General features: G+C 41.3%; 1 protein-coding gene across 3 annotated transcripts in view; it reads left to right on the plus strand.

Annotated features, from left to right (window-relative positions):
* IRX2 (iroquois homeobox 2) overlaps nt 1–21,732 on the plus strand; it is a 126,449-nt gene that overhangs the window by 13,474 nt on the left and 91,243 nt on the right. Inside the window, exons 4-5 of one of the 3 annotated variants that reach the window (XR_005594209.1) lie at nt 825–899; nt 11,937–11,978. The exons of the other annotated variants lie outside the window; for them this stretch is intronic. The gene's annotated coding sequence lies outside the window, so the exon portion shown is untranslated. Of the gene's footprint in view, nt 1–824; nt 900–11,936; nt 11,979–21,732 lie in introns of those variants that run through there. 3 annotated transcript variants of the gene reach the window in all.

Raw genomic sequence — 21,732 nt, forward strand, 5'->3', positions numbered from 1 at the left:
GCTCCAGGCCCTGGCTGACCCATTCTGTATGACCGCTGATGTTTGGGTACTAAGCAGTCAAGGTATGGGCTTCAATTTCCAGGAGACACAGTAATTACTGTCAGAAATGAGAACTGAACTGGATCAGACGCTACGCTCGTTGGTAATCCATAGAGGTAAAAGATGTCTTCAAAGTCGGGCTGTGTCTCGGGCAGTGGGGAAACCCTATCATTGTACAAAATGTGCCATCTTTGTTAAGAGATCCACAACTACTAAGAATTGTGGAGTGTCCTTGTGTAGGCAGAAGTTCAATGATACAGTCCATGGAAGTGATGGCCCATTGCTGAGATGGGGGTGGGCAAGGGCTGGAGGAGACCAAGCAGTCTCACATGGGGGCTGTCATGCTAATGCAGAGCTCACAGGACATCATGTAAGTCACTATGGAAGCATGCAGGGCTGGCCAAAAGTTTCTAGTCACCAAGTCCTGGATCTTAAACCAGCTGAAGTAGCCTGCCAGAGGAGCGTCATGGCAGAGTCTTAGGGCTTAGAGCCTGGGCAGGCCCTCAACCACATAGATGCACCCCTTATGGTAGAGGAGTTCATCTTGGAGCATGAATGCCAAGTTGGACTGAACTTTGGCATCATCTAAAGCCCAATGAATTTGAATTACTAAAGGATCATTGAGCAGCAGGGACTGGATGGAGGATATCAGGTTGTGAACTGCATTACCAGCAATAAAATTGAAGGATTTTAGGATCATGGATGGGGTTTCCATGCCAGGTTCACAATACTCATCCTTTCAGGATAATGCATCCACCTTCCTCTTCCTTGTTTCTGGCTGGTAGGTGACCATGAAATTGAAGCTTGTAAAAGAGAGGGAACAGCAGAACTTCTTTATGAATGCCAGATTCTTATAAATGGTAAGAACTAGAGCTGTCAAAAAAAATTAATCACAATTTTAAAAATTAATCATGATTAATTCCACAATTAATTATGCTGTTAAAAATAATAGAATAATATTTTGGAATGTTTTCTACATTTTCAAATATATTAATTTCAATTACAACACAGAATACAAAGTGTACAGTACTAACTTTATTTTTTATTACAAATATTTGCACTGTAAATAACAAAATAAATAGTATTTTTCAATTCACCTAATACAAGTACTGTAGTGCAATCTCTTTATTATCAAAGTTGAACTTACAAATGTAGAATTATGTGCAAAAAAAAAGCCTGCACTGAAAAATAAAACAATGTAAAATTTTAGATCCTACAAGTCCACTCAGTCCTACTTCTTGTTCAGCCAATCTCTCAGATAAACAAGTTTGTTTACATTTGCAGAAGATAATGCTGTCTGCTTCTTGTTTACAATGTCACCTGAAAGTGAGAGCAGGTGTTTGAATGACACTGTTGTAGCTAGGGTCGCAAGATATTTACATGCAAGATGCACTAAAGATTCATATGTCCCTTTATGCATCAACCACCATTCCATAGGACATGCATCCATGCTGATGATGGGTTCTGCTTGATAACCATCCAAAGCAGTGTAGACCAATGCATGTTCATTTTCATCATCATGAGTCAGATCCTGCCAGCAGAAGGTTGATTTTCTTTTTTGGTGGTTTGGGTTCTGTAGTTTCCACATCAGAGTGTTGCTCTTTTAAGACTTCTGAAAGCATGCTCCACACCTCATCCCTCTCAGATTTTGGAAGGTACTTCAAAGTCTTAAATCTTGGGTCAAATGCTGTAGCTATCTTTAGAAATTTCACACTCATATCTTCTTTGCATTTTGTCAAATTTGCAGTGAAAGTGTTCTTAAAACTAACAATATGTGCTGGGTCATCATTCAAGACTGCTATAACATAAAATATATGGCAGAATGCAGGTAAAACAGAGTAGAAGACATACCATTCTCCCCCAAGGAGTTCAGTCACAAATTTAGTTAACACATTTTTTTAACAAGCATCATCAGCATGGAAGCATGTCCTCTGGAATGATGGCTGAAGTATGCAGAGGCAGTGCAAATATTTATAATAAAAATAATATAAAGTGATCACTGTACACTTTGTATTCTGTGTTGTAATTGAAATAGATATATTTGAAAATGTAGAAAAACATCCAAAATATTTCATAAATTTCAGCAGGTATTCTATCGTTTAACAGTGCAATTAATCACGATTCATTTTTTAATCACAATTCATTTTTTTAAATTAATTGCTTGAGTTAACTGTGACTGAGAACTTACTGCTTTCAAAGAGTTGCCATCACTCCTCACAGGCCACTTGAATGGCCAATAACTATTTATCTAGAATGTCATAGTGCTACTCTGGTGGGATAAGTTTGCATGAATTGAAGGCACAAGGGTAAAGATGACCTTGGAAAAAGTCTACAGATCACTCCCAGCACAAAGTTCGAAGCATCTGCCTCCACTGTAAATGATCTAGCTTGGTCAGGGTGAAGGAACGTGGGGACTGTAACAAAATTCTGCTTTAGGTGATCAAATGCAGTATGTGTTTCTGGGGACCAAAACAACTTGGGATCCTTTCTGTAGGAGAGTGATTATAGGGGCAATCAAGCTGGAGAATCCCTTGATAAATCACCTGTAGAAATTGTCAAAGTTCAGGAAGCACTGTATTCCATGGATATATTTTGGTGCCATCAAGTCTGTGATGGCTGCCATCTTACATGGGTCCTTAGGGGAGATGACATAACCCAGAAACGCCACTGAGTCCTGGTCAAACTGGCATTTCTCTAGGTTGGTATACTGGTGTTTTGGGTAAAGTCTTTCCAAGATGCTTTGTATGTGCTGGTCATAACATGCTTGGTATGTGCTTGGTCATCCAAGAAAATAAGGATGTCATCAAGGTAAATATTAATGAATCAGGCCAGCATGTCCTGGAAGATATTTATTATTAAAGTGCTGGAAGGTAGCAACGGCAATGTATAGGTTGAGTAGTATGTCAAGTTGCTAAAATTGGCCATACCGAATGTGGAAAGTGGCCTTCCATTCATCTCCCTTTCACACTCATACCAGATTCTAGGCCCTGCACAGAACTTGTTTTGTAAAAATTTGAGTGTAGACAGTCTAAGACCCCATGAATGAGAGGGAGAGGATAGTGGTTCCAGTCACTTTGTGGCATGCCCAATAATCAATGTTGGCCCTCAAGGACCCATCCTTCTTCTTAACAAAGAAAATTAGAGTTTCTGCCTGAGACATAGATGGATCGATGAATCCCTTCTGCAGATTCTTCTGCAGATAGGTCCAAAGATCCTGCAGCTCTGGTTCAGAGAGAGCATATATACAGTCGAAAGCAATGTCAGCTCTGGGCTGGAGGTAGATAAAATAGTCATTCCTCCACTGCATGGCAGGGTGTCCACATTTCCTTTGTCAAATATATCAGCAAGATTATGATATTTAAGTGGCATCTTGATGGTATCTTTTTGCCTCACATTTCTCTTTCCTTTATATCCTCAGTCTTCCATATCCTTTCTTGCTGTCATCTTCCTCCCATGCCTTATGTGCTGGTCATTCTTCTCCTATTCTTACCACATGTCCAGCCCACCTCAAATGTGCACAATCAGCACTGAGAATTCAAATATCAGAGGGGTAGCCGTGTTAGTCTGGATCTGTAAAAGCAGCAAAGAGTCCTGCAGCACCTTATAGATTAACAGACATATTGGAGCATGAGCTTTCGTGGGTGAATACCCACTTCATTGGATTCATGTAGTGGAAATTTCCAGAGGCAGGTGTAAATATGCAAGCAAGAATCAGGCTAGAGATAACGAGGTTAGTTCAATCAGGGAGGATGAGGTCCTCTTCCAGCAGTTGAGGTGTGAACACCAAGGGAGGAGAAACTGCTTTTGCAGTTGGCTAGCCATTCACAGTCTTTGTTTAATCCTGAGCTGATGGTGTCAAATTTGCAGATGAACTGAAGCTCAGCAGTTTCTCTTTGAAGTCTGGTCCTGAAGTGTTTTTGCTGCAGGATGGCTACCTTTAAAACTGCTATTGTGTGTCCTGGGAAATTGAAGTGTTCTCCTACAGGTTTTTGCATATTCCTAATATCTGATTTGTGTCCATTTATCCTTTTACGTAATTACTGTCCATTTTGGCCGATATATATAGCAGAGGGGCATTGCTGGCACATGATGACATGCAGGTGAATGAACCGGTGATGGTGTGGATGATCTGGTTAGGTCCTGTGATGGTGTTGCTGGTGTAGATATGTGGGCAGAGTTGGCATCGAGGTTTGTTGCATGGATTGGTTCCTGAGTTAGATACTATGGTGCAGTGTGCAGTTACTGGTGAGAATATGCTTTAGGTTGGCGGGTTGTCTGTGGGCAAGGACTGGCCTGCCACTCAAGGCCTGTGAAAGTGAGGGATCATTGTCCAGGATGGGTTGTAGATCCCTGATGATGCATTGGAGAGGTTTTAGCTGGGGACTGTATGTGATGGCCAGTGGAGTCCTGTTGCTTTCTTTCTTGGGTTTGTCTTGCAATAGGAGGCTTCTGGGTACACGTCTGGCTCTGTTGATCTGTTTCCTTATTTCCTCGTGTGGGTACTGTAGTTTTGAGAATGCTTGGTGGAGATTTTCTAGGTGTTGGTCTCTGTCTGCGGGGTTAGAGCAGATGCGGTTGTACCTCAGTGCTTGGCTGTAGACAATGGATCGTGTGGTGTGTCTGGGATGGAAGCTGGAGGCATGAAGGTAGGCATAGCGGTCGGTAGGTTTTCGGTATAGGGTGGTGTTAATGTGACCATCAATTATTTGCACCGTAGTGTCTAGGAAGTGGACCTCCCATGTAGATTTGTCCAGGCTGAGGTTGATGGTGGGGTGGAAGCAGTTGAAATTGTGGTGGAATTTTTCCAGAGTCTTCTTCCCAGGGTCCAGATGATGAAGATGTCATCAATGTAGCATAGGTAGAGAAGGGGCGTGAGTGGACGAGAGCTGAGGAAGCATTGTTCCAGGTCAGCCATAAAAATATTGGCATATTGTGTGGCCATGCGGTTGCCCATAGCGGTGCCACTGATCTGGAGATATATATTGTCATCAAATTTGAAATAGTTGTGTGTGAGGATAAAGTCACAGAGCTAAGCAACCAGTTGTGCTGTGGCATCATCAGGGATACTGTTCCTGACAGCTTGTATTCCATCAGTGTGTGGGATGTTTGTGTAGAGAGCCTCTACATCCATGGTGGCTAGGATGGTGTTTTCTGGAAGATCACCAATGCATTGTAGTTTTCTCAGGAAAAGTGCATTGGTGACCTTTCAGAAAACACCATCCTAGCCACCACCTAGCTACCCTCTCTGATTACCAATGCCCATTCATATTTACTAATTCTTCTTTGCTATCAGCCAAAAGAGCCAGATCATCAGGACCCATTAGTTTTCTTTGTGTCTCCATGGTCTTGATTCTCCTGCTAATTAACTCCATAACTGGGATAAAGAGAAGTGGACTCAGCACACTGCCCCATCTTAATCCCACCATCACCTCCAAACTCTTCAAAATTCTATATATTGTTACTAACTTAGCTCTTGGCCCTCAATACAGCTCCTCTATCATCTCCTCCTCTTGAAGTTCTCCTCCCATCCATCTCAATACTCCAAATGCCAAGTCCTAAAGAACTGACTCATATGCGTTTTCACAATGAATAAATGCTATATAGCAATTACACCCTCCATTTAACATTCTTTCAAAATTCTCTTATTGCTAATATTGCATCTATAGTATTCCTTCCCCACCTAAAGCCATGTTGCGCCTCTCCTATATATTTATCCACATCTTGGTCCTCAGCCTTGCCTCTAAAACCATCTCAAGGACTTTAAGATGCTGACTTTAAAAGGTGATATCCTGATTGATGTTTGGATCATTTGCAGCATTTTAACCATTCAGAGAGCTACAATCAATCCTGTTCTCAAGTCATCTGGTATCCATGGTCAATCCCAGCAAACACATAGTAATTTTTAAAGCCTCTTTACTCCAGTATGTCCAATTGCCAACAAGTACCAATTACACTGGTCTACAATTTTTGAGAAGTCGTCTGCTTCAGAGATAAAATGTGCTATTTATTATGTATTTTGATGTGCTGAATTCAAATATGACAATTAAAACAACTGATTGGCTACCGTTTCTAAGATATTTAAGTTTTTACATTTTATGTCTATGTATATTGTGTAGATAGTAGAGTTTTAATCATAAATTGTAAACCTTTTCATGTAAAGGTCTTTTCATGTAAAGGTCTTTTCATGTGTTTATGGCTGCTTTACATGATAATATTTCACCAGTCCTGTTTATGTAACACTTTAAAAATCAGCAAAAGGGTTATATAAATAAAATTTATTATGAAACAAAAGGCAAAAAGCTATTATGTACATAGTTTAGTCCTATTCAGTGTCTACTCGGCGCTTCTTGGCTTGTCTCTTGTATTCATTAAATGGAGCATCTTTTGTCACTGTCCAGCAATAGTCTGCAAGCATTGATGGGCTCCATTTGCCCTGATAGCGTTTCTCCATTGTTGCAATGTCCTGGTGAAATCGCTCGCCGTGCTCGTCGCTAACTGCTCCGCAGTTCGGTGGAAAAAAATCTAGATGAGAGTGCAAAAAATGTATCTTTAGTGACATGTTGCAACCAAGGCTTTTGTATGCCTTGAGGAGGTTTTCCACCAACGACCTGTAGTTGTCTGCCTTGTTGTTTCCGAGAAAATTTATTGCCTCTAACTGGAAGGCTTTCCATGCCGTCTTTTCCTTGCCACGCAGTGCATGGTCAAATGCATCATCTCGAAGAAGTTCATGAATCTGAGGACCAACAAAGACACCTTCCTTTATCTTAGCTTCACTTAACCTTGGAAATTTTCCATGGAGGTACTTGAAAGCTGCTTGTGTTTTGTCAATGGCCTTGACAAAGTTCTTCATCAGACCCAGCTTGATGTGTAAGGGTGGTAACAAAATCTTCCTTGATTCAACAAGTGGTGGATGCTGAACACTTTTCTTCCCAGGCTCCAATGACTGTCGGAGTGGCCAATCTTGATGTAGTGGGAATCTCTTGCACGACTATCCCATTCGCAGAGAAAACAGCAGTACTTTGTGTATCCAGTCTGCAGACCAAGCAAGAGAGCAACAACCTTCAAATCACCACAAAGCTGCCACTGATGTTGGTCATAGTTTATGCACCTCAAAAGTTGTTTCATGCTGTCATAGGTTTCCTTCATATGGACTGCATGACCAACTGGAATTGATGGCAAAACATTGCCATTATGCAGTAAAACAGCTTTAAGACTCATCTTCGATGAATCAATGAACAGTCTCCACTCATCTGGATCGTGAACGATGTTATGGGCTGCCATCACACCATTGATGTTGTTGCAGGCTACAAGATCACCTTCCATGAAGAAGAATGGGACAAGATCCTTTTGACGGTCACGGAACATGGAAACCCTAACATCACCTGCCAGGAGATTCCACTGCTGTAGTCTGGAGCCCAACAGCTCTGCCTTACTCTTGGGTAGTTCCAAATCCCTGACAAGGTCATTCAGTTCACCTTGAGTTATGAGGTGTGGTTCAGAGGAGGAGGATGGGAGAAAATGTGGGTCCTGTGACATTGATGGTTCAGGACCAGAAGTTTCATCCTCTTCCTTGTCTGACTCAAGTGAGAATGATTCTGGTGCATCAGGAACTGGCAGTCCTTCTCCGTGGGGTACTGGGCGTATAGCTGATGGAATGTTTGGATAATGCACAGTCCACTTTTTCTTCTTTGAAACACCTTTCCCAACTGGAGGCACCATGCAGAAGTAACAATTGCTGGTATGATCTGTTGGCTCTCTCCAAATCATTGGCACTGCAAAAGGCAGAGATTTCCTTTTCCTGTTCAACCACTGGCGAAGATTTGTTGCACAAGTGTTGCAGCATATGTGTGGGGCCCACCTCTTGTCCTGATCTCCAATTTTGCAGCCAAAATAAAGGTGATAGGCTTTCTTAACCATAGTGGTTATACTGCGCTTTTGTGATGCAAAAGTCACTTCACCACAAACATAGCAGAAGTTATCTGCACTGTTCACAAAAGTACGAGGCATCTCTGCTCACTTTGGCTAACCAGAAATGTGTCCCTTTGCAAAATCAAACACTGACAAATAAGAGAGCATGACACTGTATGATTTCTAGAGCTGATATAGGGCAATTTGTTCAGCAGAGTGATGTAAGCTTTGTTATGATTGCATCATCCATGACTTCTAGGAATAACATGATGCAATTCATATCATGTATGACGCAATACCAGCTTCAGATTGCATCATTCATTGTTTTGCCTAAAAAGCAAGTACTGTCCAAACCCAGTCATAGATTTATTCATAGATCCAGTCAAAGATGTATTTTAGTCATTTCTGGTTTAAATTGAGATCCCTTCCCTTTATAACTCACTTATCCTCCGCTATTCCCAAGTCAAGGGTCGTATATACTGACCCAATAGCATATCTTGAAAACTAGAGCCAATCAACAATTTTAAGCATCATTTTCGTTCTCAGTGACCCAGAATTAGTAAAGTTAGACTACATTTATTTCAGAAGCATTTTGGCTGTAGAGCAGTGTTAGTACTAATTATAGTGGTGTTTCAGTCACTTTTTGAGTGGGGACTGGACTAAGATCATCAAATTCTTTTACCTCAACCACCAAAGAGTTGTTAATAACATTCAGTTGTTACTGACCTGCTCTGGAAATGAACCAGCCACTTAGAATGAAAAAGTTTTCTAATCTATTAACAATTGCAATGTTTACATTAGAGAATTATCGAAGAATACATATAAATCCAAAAAGACGAAGTGGTATAAGAGGAAAAAGAAAACATACTCTGTGGTGTGTTTTCCATTAAAGTATCTTCATCTCAAATAGCAGAAAAAAAATCATTGTTGATACAGGAAAAGCAAAATCTGATTTCATACAGCAAATGTATATTGGATAATTGGTTTGTAACCCACCAGTGAATGTGTGTTATGGGTCCCCTCTCTGTGCCAATCCACAAAGCATATGAATTGTTACAGCCCTCCAACTATCCTCTGGGGATCAGCAGAGAAGGGGACCTGAAACACACAAGCACCTGTGGGTTAGAGGTGCACTTCCAATATTTAGTCTTTTTTTTTTCATTATTCCCCCATCTGAGAAAACCCTTCAGAGAAAATTAATGTCAGAAAATACAACATAATCCTGATATCAACACTCCACTAAAATGCCAGGGTTTGGTGATCATTAAACTTGCCTTTTTAGCAAAATAAAAATGTTCAGGTGGGTATCATACTATATGTCAATGCCTGAAAAGAAAGAGATGCTAAAACAAGCTAAATAATTGCCTAAATGTACTTGTACTAATGACCATAAACTTCTACTATGCTAATTTTTATACGCACTTTTAATTACAGATCAATAATACTTTGCGGTTGACATTTAAAAATGCTGATCCATATGTAGGAACACAGATTGAATGGAAATATACAATGCAGTACTGAATTTGCCAAATCAATAAACTTTGCCATTTAACAAACAGTAGCATGTAAACAGTCACCAAGATTAGCAAGTGTAAAAGACTGCACTTCAAGTGCTTAATTATGGTTTAATAACATTAAGCTTCACTTCACTGACAGAATTTCACTGCTGTCCTTGTTTATGTGTAGCATTTCTTTCAAATATTTTAGAATAGCATTTGCTGAACCAAAACTAAGCCACACCAGTAAACTATCTTTAAAATACAATAGTTTGAAAGATCAAAAGGTAAATAATTAGGGCTGTTGATTAATCGCAGTTAACTCACGTGATTAAATCAAAAAAATTAATCGTGATTAAAACAATCACGATCAATCACAGTTTTAATCACACTGTTAAACAATAGAATACCAATTGAAATTTATTAAATATTTTGGATGTTTTTTCTACATTTTCATATATATTGTATTCTGTGTTATAACTGAAATCAAAGTGTATATTATTTTTTATTCTAAATATTTGCACTGTAAAAATGATAAACAAAAGAAATAGTGTATTTCAATTCACCTAATACAAGTACTGTAATTCAATCTTTGTCATGAAAGTGTAACTTACAAATGTAGACTTATGTACAAAAACCCCGTGATTCATTTTTTAATCTCATGATTAATCATGATTACATTTTTTAATCGCTTGACAGCCTTATAAATAATCTACTGTAAATACATTGTATGTGTTTTAGTTTATTCTTGCCGACTTAGTTAAATGAATTTTCTATAAAAAATGTCTTTTGTGCCAAATAAATGTAATGGAATCATGCACATATGTTATATTAAGATGTGTCATTAAATAATACCTTCCTGCGTGTATTTCAATGTAATGTCAATGATTCAGTTAGAATTTAAGGGGTAGATTCGGTAAAAGACTCATTCACCTTTCTTGCTATATAAACTTGCTCTACGCCATACACAGGCACCCCAAAACATCTTTTTAGAGTGTTCTGGAATGGGACACAATTGACTGAGGATGTGTCTTCACTGCATTTTTAGATTGCATGTTCCCCACAACTTATCTTCTTCCCTCACATGCAAATCTCTAACTCAAGTTAAGTGGTGCTTTAAACTCAAGCTAGCTGGCCTATCGGGAATGTGGGATATAACAGATGCTATAATGCAATGGAGATTCAGCTACTCTGCAACTGCCAATACACATGCTATGTTATTTTGCTGTGTGATCGCCCTCATTTGAGCTAGGCTAACTCGAGAAGTGTTAACTTGATGTAGATAACTTGAGCTAACACTGCAGTAACAAGCCCTTAATTTATCCCTAAAACGTAACACAGATCATGTGTTTGTTGAAATGTCATTTCATACTTAAATTGTGGATCTCGTAAACTTTTCTCCTGTTACTGGGTCCCAGCACTGTTGTGAGATCTGGCAGAGGCTCTGCTACTCTCCTTTTGGATTGCCCAATCACTGAGTGAGAAAATCAAAGAATTTTCCCAGTGGTATGTCAGTTATAGAGAATTTGTAAATGTAAGGTCCATTCTTCAACTCTTACAGATACTGATATTGATGCAGATAATTCCAGGAAAGTCAATGGAATGAATTCTCCTATCTGCTAAGTTCACTTTGCACTGGGTAAGAAGCACAAAGAGAACTAAAGCTGCTAGAGATTCTCCTTGGAGAAAGTGCCCTCTATAAGAGCAATATTCTCTGGTGTTAAGCAGGTCGAGGTGGTTCTTCTGCCTCCTATGCCAGTTGTACCACCTGGCATATGAGTTGGGGAAATGGGAGAAGAGGCTGGAAGGAAGGGGGTACATCAGGGAAGAAGATGGGAGGGAATTGGGTGTGATGAAGTAAAACTTCACTAGGGGTGCTTTCTACTGGCATAATGTCCCTGAGGACCTCACAGCTGTATCAGCATCAGTTAAAGCTGCCCCGCTGCAGCTTTAACTTACCCTGGGATCTGACACTGAAAAACCAGGGCATTATAATTTACTCCCTGTTCTCCCTCCCACACTCCAATTACGCCTGAGCAAAGAATTGAGCCCAAGAGGACTACATGTGTATGATTGCACAGTTAAGTAGTTCAAATTCTGAAGTTTGGAGTATGCTTAATTTTAAAACACATTCTCTGCTGTGCTTTAATAGTCCCAGTGGTGTTCCCATGCCTTCTTCAGATGCAATCTGCAATCTGTAGATGCATCTGAAGAAGTGGGATTTTTACCTACAAAAGCTTATGCCCAAATAAATCTGTTAGTCTTTAAAGTGCCACCAGACTCTTCGTTGTTTTTATAGATAAGGTAACACTTAGGACAAGTCCTTGCCTGGCATGAGCATGTTACTGACAATTTTTCTTTTATATAAATTGCTGATTTGTTTAAAATGATATTATTTCTGGCAAGATAAGTAGTGTATCTTGTTGGAAGATGTAAGTAATAGGTACATAAACATGTAATGATAAATTTAAAAAATCCCTTTTCTGTGAACAGGATGACAGAGAACAACATGACCCAGAAACTGCATAACTAGCAGGAAAAATGCAGAAATTGGGTAACTGAAGCCTGTGCTTGTGTAATGTATGGTTTACATTAAAAATCAATAGGTAATGTCTTAGACACTGACTGGAGAAAAGTTGAGCAGTGCAAAATGTGAAAATATATAAAAATCAAAGTGAATGTGGGCCCAAACCTGAGAAACACTGGACTAGAAACTGAAGGACAGGACTGAAGGTCCAGACCAGGAGATCAGAGGATGGGCAACCATCATGGAAGGTGGAAGGACTTTCCACTGCCCCAAAATGCAGTAATTTTAGCCCATTTACCAATTCCATCTTGTCTGTTATTGTCTGGCATAAATGTATGTCCAGACACTATAACTGACAATAATTCTCTTTGAAATTGTATAGATAAAGGCAAAAATTGATTAAGCCTAAATTGGGTGACTCCGTTTCCTACATTTAACTGCCAACACCCATTCCTCCATGCTACTCACATGGAGTGTCTCATTGTTCTGCATTATATGTGCTGAGTAAGTTCAGCCCCTACGTGAACATTGCTTTGAATATGAAAGTCTTGGATGAGGATCTCAGAACCAGCAGAGTTACTGCTCCTAGGTTAAAGCCAATTATAGCATTAATATTGAAAATTTCAGTCCAGATATTCAGAATTTCAGAAGATATTCCAAAGTCTGGCAGAAAACCTCCTGCACCTAACATAATTTATTTTTACTGAAAACTATAAATCCTGGACTAATAAACAAAAGTTTGTTGGGACTGAGTGAAACTTAGGTTTCCAAGAAATATTCAGGCCAAGCTGGATGATTTTCTAAGACACAGATTTATAAAAGTAACTAAAATTGACAAGAACAAAAATCAAACTTGGTGAATGCTTTCCTTCATTTGCTTATGAGCCTCTGGATTCATTTATGTTGCAGTTTGCTTGCCAAAATATGGCTAATGTCAGCTATACTGTACTCAGGATAAGCTTTTGAGTCATATTAGTGTAAGTGTTCTTTTGCTTTCAACTTTGAAGGACAACATGACAGGGCAGTGCCAGAACTGACCCACTATACACATGCACAGAGCAGAACCTAGGGATTGCCAATTGAAAGAGACAAGGTGCCTCCACTGTGGTTCGGTGACTCTCAACCTAGTTTCCCTGTCCCTTATGTAATTCTCCTTCTCCCCTTTCAGTAAGTACCCACATCGCTAAAGAGAAAATAATATTTAGTTATTAAAAGCATTCAGGTAACACAGGGAAATTGTTGGTCCTTCAGGAATGATTTTACATGATAAAATGTCAGAGAGGAAATACAAGAGATTATTCTAGCCAAACAGGTATCCTTGGAAATGGAAATCCAACCTACGTTAAGCAAATAAAAAGGAAAAAAATTATGGCATGTAAAAAGTAAATTGGAAATTTGCGAGGCCTAAGAAGGAATTTGAAGAGCAAATAACCAAAGACAGAAAAACAAACAAGTAAGAAATTATTTAAGTCTATCATAAGCACAAGAGTTCAGAGAATCAGTGGGTCAATTAGATTGCTAGATAGTAAAGGGACTACCAAGTAAATTAACTGAAACAATACAGAAGAGACAATCACAAAACATGATACAAAAGAGACAAACCAAGTGTGGTTCTGTAAAGGTAAATCATGCATCACCACTCTACTGGAATTCTTTGAATGTGCCAACAGAATAGTAAATAAAGGTCACAAAAGCAAACAAAACATTTTGATGTGCAAAGAATGGAACAGGAAATAAAAACCGAAAATATTCAATTATAGCATATATGATTATAGAAACTAATCATATACTGGTAATACTGTGTTCAGCTCTCATTACACCATATCAAAAAAAGGAGGAAAAAGAGACGTGATCCCACAACAGGCCATGAAAATAATTATAGAAAAGAGTTCTGTATGAGAAAGAAAAAAAAGGTTAGAAAATGTAAAGGTTTAGAGCAGGGCTGTCAATTAATTGCAGTTAACTCATGCAATTCACAAAAAAATTAATTGTGATTAAAAAATTAATCAGGATTAATTACAGCTTTAATCGCACTGTTAAACAATAGAATACCAATTTAAATTTATTAAATATTGTGGACGTTTTTCTACATTTTCAAATATATTGATTTCAATTACAACACAGAATACAAAGTGTACAGTGCTCATTTTATACTATTATTTTTATTACAATATTTGCAGTGTAAAAATGCTAAGCAACAGAAAGAGGATTTTTTTCAATTTACCTCATACAAGTACTGTAGAGCAATCTCTTTATCCTAGAAGTGCAACTTACACATGTAGATTGTTTTTATTACATAACTGCACTCAAAAACAAAACAATGTAAAACTTTAGATTCTACATAGAATCATAGAAGATTAGGGTTGGAAGAGACCTCAGGAGGTCATCTAGTCCAACCCCCTGCTCAAAGCAGGACCAACACGAACTAAATAATCCCAGCCAGGGCTTTGTCAAGCCGGGCCTTAAAAACCTCTAAGAATGGAGATTCCACCACCTCCCTAGGGAATCCATTCAGTGCTTCACCACCCTCCTAGTGAAATAATGTTTCCTACCTACACCAACCTATACCTCCCCTACTGCAACTTGAGACCATTGCTCCTTGTTCTGTTATCTGCCACCACTAAGAACAGCCAAGCTCCATCCGCTTTGGAATCCCCCTTCAGGTAGTTGAAGGCTCCTAACAAATCCCCCCTCACTCTTCTCTTCTGCAGACTAAATAAGCCCAGTTCCCTCAGCCTCTACTCGTAAGTCGTGTGCTCCAGCCCCCTAATCATTTTTGTTGCCCTCCCCTGGACTCTTTCCAGTTTGTCCACATCCTTAGTGGGGGGCCTAAAACTGGACGCAATACTCCAGATGAGACCTCACTAGTGCCGAATAGAGGGGACTAATCACTTCCCTCGATCTGCTAGCAATGCTCCTAATAATGGAACCCAATATGCCATTAGCCTTCTTGACAACAAGGGTGCACTGTTGACTCATATCCAGCTTCTCGTCCACTGTAATCCCCAGGTCATTTTCTGCAGAACTGCCACTTAGCCAGTTGATCTCTAGCCTGTACCAGTGCATGGGATTTTTCTTTCCTAAGTGCAGGACTCTGCACTTGTCCTCATTGAACCTCATCAGATTTATTTTGGCCCAATCCTCCAATTTGTCTAGGTCACTCTGCACCCTATACCTACTCCCCAGTGTAACTACCTCTCCCCCCAGCTTAGTGTCATCCACGAATTTGCTGAGGGTGCAATCCATCCCATCAGCCAGATCATTAATGAAGATATTGAACAAAACCAGCTCCAGGACTGGTCCCTGGGGAACTCTGCTTGATACCAGCTGCCAATTAGACATCAAACTATTGATCGCTACCCATTGAGCCTGATGATATAGCCAGCTTTCTATCCACTTTATACTCCATTCATCCAATCCATACTTCTTTAACTTTAACTTGCTGGCAAGAATACAGTGGGAGACCATATCAAAAGTTTTGCTTAAGTCAAGGTAAATCACGTCCATCGCTTTCCCCATATCCACAGAGCCAGTTATCTCATCATAGAAGGCAATTAGGTTAGTCAGGCACGACTTGCCCTTGGTGAATCCATGTTGATTGTTTCTGATCACCTTCCTCTCCTCCAAGTTCTTCAAAATGGATTCCTAGAGAATCTGCTTCTTGATTTTTCCAGGGACTGAGGTGAGGCTGACCGGTCTGTAGTTCCCTGGATTCTCCTTCTTCCCTTTTTTAAAGATGGGTACTATATTTGCCTTTTTCCAATTGTCCAGGACCTCCCCCAATCACTACGGGTTTTCAAAGATAATGGCCAATGGCTCTGCAATCACATCAGTCAACTACATCAGCACGCTCAGATGCATTGTGTCTGGACCCATGGACTTGTGCATGTCCAGGTTTTCTAAATAGTCCTTAACCTGTTCTTTCACCACTGAGGGCTGCTCACCTCCTCCCTATACTGTGTTGCCCAGTGCAGCAGTCTGGGAGTAGAAGGGAAGGAAGGGGATAAAATAGGTATAAATTATTAATGTATTATAGCATAGGTATGGGAGAGTGGAATGTGGGAGTGAGGGGAGGGCAACTGAGAAGAAAAGTGGCATGCAGCGTTCCTTCGGCAGCAGCTGGGGCTCCCCCATTATGTAGGCCCATCTAACCCTGACTCCCTCTACACCTGGACTCCCTCCCACTCCCACCCTATCAATCCCCACTCCCCCTGCTCAGCCCCACTACCTTCATCTGGATCCCCTGCAGAGTCCCATTGCCTCCGCACCTGGAAACTTCCCCCCACCCCATGAGCCCCTGTGCTTCCAGATCTCCCATTGAGCCAGCTGCACCCAGATCGCCCCACACAGAAACCTCTCACCCCACACCTGGATCTCCCCACACTAAGCCCCTCTACACTTGGATCCTGCTGGGCTGAGCCTGCCCACCCATACATGGTGCACCTGGCACAGAGAGGCAGGGCCCCAGGGTATTTCTGGGTCAAGCCCAGCCCTTGCACTGTGTCAGGGTCAGGTGCAGCCTCACTGCCAAGTCCCTGTACCTCAGTGCAGCCAGTGGCCTGTGCTCCCCACTGCCATGCTGGAACCACATTTATTTATTGACAAATAAAATTTGCAGAATTTTAAAATATTGTGCACATAATTTTAATTTTTGGCACATAATTCCCTCAGACAATTCCATTTTCTCCTATCAGCCTGCAGACTTCAGTAATCAGTACACCAATAAGAATCTGAATCACAGTCAATACTGATGCCTGAGAAAAAAAGGAGTGAGGAGAATTTCATAGATTTATAGATTTTTAAGGCCAGAAGAGAACATTATGACTATCAAGTTTAGCTTTCTGCAAAACACAGGTCATAGAATTTCAACATGTGATACCTGCAACTAGCCCATAATTTATGATGTAACCAACGCATATTTTTTAGAAAGACATCCAGTCCTGATTTAAAGACTTCAAGTAATGAAGAATCTATCACATGCCTTGGTAAGTTGTGCCAATGATTAATTGTCCTCACTGTTGAAAAGTTGTGCCTTATTTCCATTCTGAATTTATCTCACTTCAGCTTCCAAACCCAGGTTCTTCTTATACCTTTTGCTGCTAAATTAAAGAGCTTTCTATTTGGAAATCTTCTCTCCATGTTTGTACTTGTAGACTGTGATCAAATCACTTCTTATCCTTCTCTTGGATAAACTAAATAGATTGAGCTTCTATAGTGTCTCATTCCAAGACACATTTTCTAGACCTTGAATCATTATTGGAGCTCTTTCCTGAACCCTTTCTTATTTTTCAACATCCTTTTGAAGTATGGATATTTCAGTTCGGGCATTGATGGGCATTTTTCCAGGTCTGCTGATGACTCCATTCTGCATATTACCAATTTTTGTATCTGAAAAGCACATAAAAAATCTAGTAGAGAATCACAGTAACAAGGTTTATAATACTATGCATTCAGTGCATTAGATACATTCAGTATACTGTAATGTACTTGCAAAACACAATATTTAATGTAACAAAGAAGAATGCTCCCCCTACCTATCATCTATACATTCTGGATGCACTTATCTAAACTAAACAATGTTCTTTCACCTTAAAAACATTTTTGTTTCCAAATAGTCTTGAATAATTTTAGCAAACATTAAACTAGAACAAGAAATATTTAAACAATTACTAACTAGCTTTTAGATTCCTGGAATCAGAGCTATTTGGTTTAAGGACTTACAAACTATGCAGGCTATGCCTGTGATGTTTGTAAGCTCCTTGAACGGAAGTTGTTTGGTTTATGGAGCTTAAAAATTACACTATGTGTGTCTGCTAAGAGTAAATTCCGGGAACGGCAAACTGTGGCCACTGGGAGCTGCGGATGGCCATGCCTGCAGATGGTCAATGTGAACAAACTGTCTCATGGCCCACCACAGGTTGCCCACTACTGATCTAAGCTATTAAATTTATGGAGTTTGCCCTTTTCAAAGGCATTCTAGCAGAGCTATTAAGAAGTTTATAAACTCTTCAGAGACCTCACAGAGATTTGGAGGTCTCAGAGTTTCAAATGTTCATTGCAAATAACTCAGCCATCCAACAATCCAAACATCCAAAAAGTTAGGCCAGAGCTCTCATAACACACAGGAGTTTTTTAGAAGGTTCAGCTAGACACGGTGCTTGTGTGTGCACATTGAGGTAGATCCACAAAGAGACTGAGCTGAGCATTGCCATGCCCAACTTTAAGGCATCCTGCCACCCAGGGGAATTCTCAGCTTCAAGGTAAGTTCCTAGGCTCCCTGTAGAGTGCATGGGGAGAGTTAGGTGCCTAAGAAAGGGAGTCACAGAAGCCAGCAAGCTGAGCATGGAGCTGTAATAACTAGCCAGTAGGAAATACCAAGGGGTATGGCCTAAGCCATGTGCCCTAAAGCTAGTTAGGTGCCTTACTCCGCTTGGGATTCACAGCTGTGACCCTTCCCTGGAATTAAGCACCTAAGTCAGATCAGCCCTTTTTCACACACTACAAGGGTGGGGAAGTGAAATCCCCACACCACTATAGTCCAGTGGTTAAGGGCACTTGCCTGGGATGTAAGAAACCTGTTTTTAAATTCTTGCTGTGCCTTATTTGGAATAGGGACTTCAATCCAGATCTCCAGCTCTCCCTGACCCCCAGTCTATTAGGTATCGTGTAGTGAGGCTCACTCTATCTCACCTGTTGAAGCTGTTACAATTTGAATAAACAATTAAATATTCCCTGGATCACAAACTAGAACTTGGGCCTTGCACAGTCCAGGGAGTGTCCTCACCACTACACTGTCTGTCTCTCTGTCCAGCCCAGTGAATATTTAATTATTTGTACAAAATGAAACAGCTTCAACAGGAAAGACAGAGAAACCTGCTTTAGAATACCTAATAGTCTGGTGCTCAGGGCACTTAGCTGGGATATGGGAGACTTTGGTTCTAGTCCCTCCTCTAAATGGCATTCATGCACACCGACCTACCTGAAAAATATCCTGATCTGGTTGGCCCTGGATGTTGCTTGTTTGGCTTAGGTGTGTGCTGAGAAAACCTGTTTGATAACACCCTGCCAACAGCAAGATAGGCAGGAAAATGCCTGGTTTGAGAATCCTATTGGACCCTAAGTGTGAGCTAGGATGCCAAGCAACTCAGCAGCACCAGGATTTAGGCAGTTTGGCACATGTCCACCAATGGAAAGTTAGGTATCATGGGGACTTGAGCAACAGAAACTTAGGGAGCAGCTGAGTATGGGGTTTTTTAGGATCTTAGTGGTGCCTAAATGTTGGATTTAGGTACTTAAGTCCCTTTGTGGATATAACCCCCTGTTGTTGTCCTTCATGACCTAAAATCATACTGATGAAGGTATTACATCTTGAGGGTTACAATTGTAGCTAAAAGGCCAATGTGCGAGTGCCAGTCATTTCTACACTGAATGCAGGCATAGCTCACTATCAAAGAAGGGATTACAATCTGTGCCTGCTGAATCTGCCACTGTTTATGATTCATACTTTGTGCTTCAAGATTCATACAGCGATTAATCTCTAACTGAATAAGCCCATCATTGACTGCTGCTCACCAGTGTGATCTATCTGTTGCTGATGACTTCCAGCTGTCGACATCAATGTTGCACTGCTTCAAGTTATGCTTCTGTGTGTCCTAGAAGCATTTCTTCTGGCCACCTCATGTGCAGTTACCCACTTTGCCATACAGCAACTGCTTTGGCATTTTGGTGTCATCATCCTCTGCCAAATGAGGAACTGGCTTTGTTGATGCAACTTGTTAGCTCCTTTCCCAATAGCCAGTGCTCCCAGTTCTAATAATCACAAGCAACATCTAAACACCACACTATAGTAGCATAATTGACAAAGTGCTGCCAAGATACCAGAAGTCTGTAACAGCATTCAGTTCTATGGTGCTGATGATGTCTTTTGGTTTTGTATAGGATTTCACTGATGCAGGGCTAATACATGACTTCTGTCTTTTTCAGATTGATTGTCAGCCCATATCTTTTTGCAAACTCCATAAATCTGTTTGTAATCAATTGTATCTCTTTGTGAGTATGTGCCTCTAGAGCACAGTCATTGGCATACAGCAGCTCATGGACAATTGTCTCAAAGACCTTAGTGGAAGATCACAGCCTGTTCAGGTTGCATAATTTTCCAGAGGATCAGAAACATCCTGATACCTGCGTTTAGGTCTCCTGTAGCATCATCTAGCACAGAGGTGGGCAAACTCCGTCCTGTGGGCCACATCCGGCCTGCGGGACCATCCTGCCCAGCCCTGGAACTCCCGGCCAGGGAAGTTAGCCCCCGGCCACTCTCCTGCTGTCCCCTCTCCCCCATAGCCACGCCGCCGTGCTGGAAGCGCTCTGGGCCTCAAAGCGGTGGGCTCCTGCCAAGAAGAGCGGCAGCTCTGGCTGAGTGGCACGGCTGCCAGACATGCTGCTCTGAGCAGCATGGTAAGGGGGACGGGGCCAGGGGGTTGGATAAGGGGAGTTGGGTCCCGGGGGGGCAGTCAGGGGTCAGGGAGAAGGGGGTGGTTGGATGCGTCGGAGGTTCTGGGGGGGTGGTCAGAGGACGGGGAACAGGGGGAGTTGGATAAGCATGGGAGTCCCAGGGAGCCTGTCAGGGGGCAGGGGTGTGGATAGGGATCAGGAGACAGAGAATGGCGGGGGTTGGATAGACATGGAGGTCCCAGAGGCCTGTCAGGGTTTGGGGGTGTGGATAGGGGTCGGAGCAGTCAGGGTACAGGGAGCGGGGGTGTTGGATAGGGGTGAGGTCCCGGGGGGCAGATTGGGGCAGGGGGTCCTGGGAGGGGGCATTCAGTGGACAAGGAGCGGGGGGGTTGGATGGGTCAGGAGTTCTGAGGGGTCCAGTCAGGGGCGGGAAGTGGGAGGGGACGGATAGCAGGTGGGGGCCAGGCTGTTTGGGGAGGCACGGACTTCCCTACCCAGCCCTCCATACAGTTTTGCAACCCCAGTATAGCCCTCGGGCCAAAAAGTTTGCCCACCCCGATCTAGCATTTCTGCATAGGGTTAGACCAGTTATGCAGCCCTGCTTAATACCATTAGTGATAGGAAATGGGTCAGACAGAAAACCATCTACACAGACTCATCCAAGCATTCCATCTTGAAATAGCCTCAGATTGTTGGTAAATGTTTCTAAACAACCAAACTTACATAATAATTGACAAAATCCAGGTCAACTGACTGTGTCAAACGTGTTAGCCAGATTGAAGAAGACAGTGTAAAGGTCCTGTTGCTGTTTGCTGCATTTTCCCTGCATCTGACAAGCTACAAATATTGTCTAACATTCCTCTTGTTGGCCTGAAACCACATTGTGACTCCGATGGCACATAATTAGCAATGTTGTCTAGTAGAAAATCAAAGAATATTTTGGCCAGAATCTTTCCATCCATGGAGAGTACCAAGTGTGATGCTGGCAAACCAGGTGCCAGCTCATGCGAAGGCCCTTAGGCCTCACTGAACAATGCATAGCTGGAATGCAGCTGGCTCACCTGTGTGTTAGTATTGTTAAAACAGATATTAGCATTATAAGAATGTGTGTGGTGTTTAGACTTTATGAAATGCTTGTCAGATGCTGCATGTATTAATCTTACTTAAAACATCTGTATCCCATGTTATATGGTCATATTTAAGTGTTTGCTCTAAAACTGTAAACCCCCAGTTTACCACAAGAAGTGTCATCTCCTCTCCAACCAAAGAAGGTTCATATACACCAGACAAGTCATTGTGGAACATCAGTGG

Source organism: Mauremys reevesii, linkage group 2, assembly GCF_016161935.1.
Source record: "Mauremys reevesii isolate NIE-2019 linkage group 2, ASM1616193v1, whole genome shotgun sequence".
In the NCBI taxonomy this organism is placed as follows: domain Eukaryota; kingdom Metazoa; phylum Chordata; order Testudines; family Geoemydidae; genus Mauremys; species Mauremys reevesii.